Source organism: Centroberyx gerrardi, chromosome 15, assembly GCF_048128805.1.
Source record: "Centroberyx gerrardi isolate f3 chromosome 15, fCenGer3.hap1.cur.20231027, whole genome shotgun sequence".
NCBI classification, from domain to species: Eukaryota; Metazoa; Chordata; class Actinopteri; order Beryciformes; family Berycidae; genus Centroberyx; species Centroberyx gerrardi.
The window spans coordinates 20078871-20079880 of NC_136011.1; positions in this window are offsets into that span (position 1 = coordinate 20078871).

Consider the following 1010-nt stretch of genomic DNA (forward strand, 5'->3'; position numbering starts at 1 on the left):
GTGCTAAAGACGGTAGGAGTATTTGAGCATTCAGGGGTCAGTGCAGAAATCCAGAAATCAATAACACAGTCAAAAATCTGATTAGCTCCCGTACAGTCCAGTAACCCCCATGAATCCAAATTGCCTTCAGCGTGCCCTTGTACAAGCCAGAATACTTTTCGGGTATAGTCAGGAAAAGGAAAAGTGAGGAAGAAAAGTGAAAGGACGGCCTTCTGCAGTAACTTCCATGTGACAGAAAGCCCTCTGCAAACAAAGACACTGAATGCACGTTTTTTTCCAACCCTAGAGAGTCAGGAATAGGCTTAGGGTCGGGACAGGACGCTTGGATCACTGAGGCGGTTCTATACAGAGCGAGAAAGAAAGAATTAAATAAGAATTAGAAAGAATTAGTGGCTCCTTTAGGCCGTCCTGCTCACTTAGCTGCGCATGCCGCACATCCGCAGCTGCATGGGCTTCAATCCCAGTTCATTCTACGCGGATGCCTCTCATTTTGCTGTCTCTGTTTAGCGTATATTCTCACAAACCACTACGATGACTACTACTACTTCTAATAATAATAATAATTGAACACTAGGCCGCACAGTCCCCTTAGAAATGATTCAGTAAAGCAGAACGTGCACTTGTAAGACGGGAGTAGTAGCAAAAGCACGATTCGGTGCAGCCAGTTCTTCTGTAAGCAGGCCATGGTACGGGAGTGATGCTTGATTCTCTGTTTTGACCAGCAGAAACCAGAGAGAGAGGCCGTTCAGTTACTTAGTTTCACTTGAGCTATTTCAGTAAAAGCCTTGTGTTGGGATTGATAGCCATGCAGTAAGGAGTTATGCCGGTTTGCCTGTCCTGATGCAGGGCTGCAGTCCAGCCTGCGACACAGCGTCGAAATGGTGTTCGCGTGTTATCTTGTCTTGGTCACATCCTGGTTTGTGTGTGTGTGTGTGTGTGTGTGTGTGTGCGGCTGCGTGTGTGTGCGTCAGAGTCCTGTGGTGACCTGCGTGACTTCTGAGTTGAGGTCG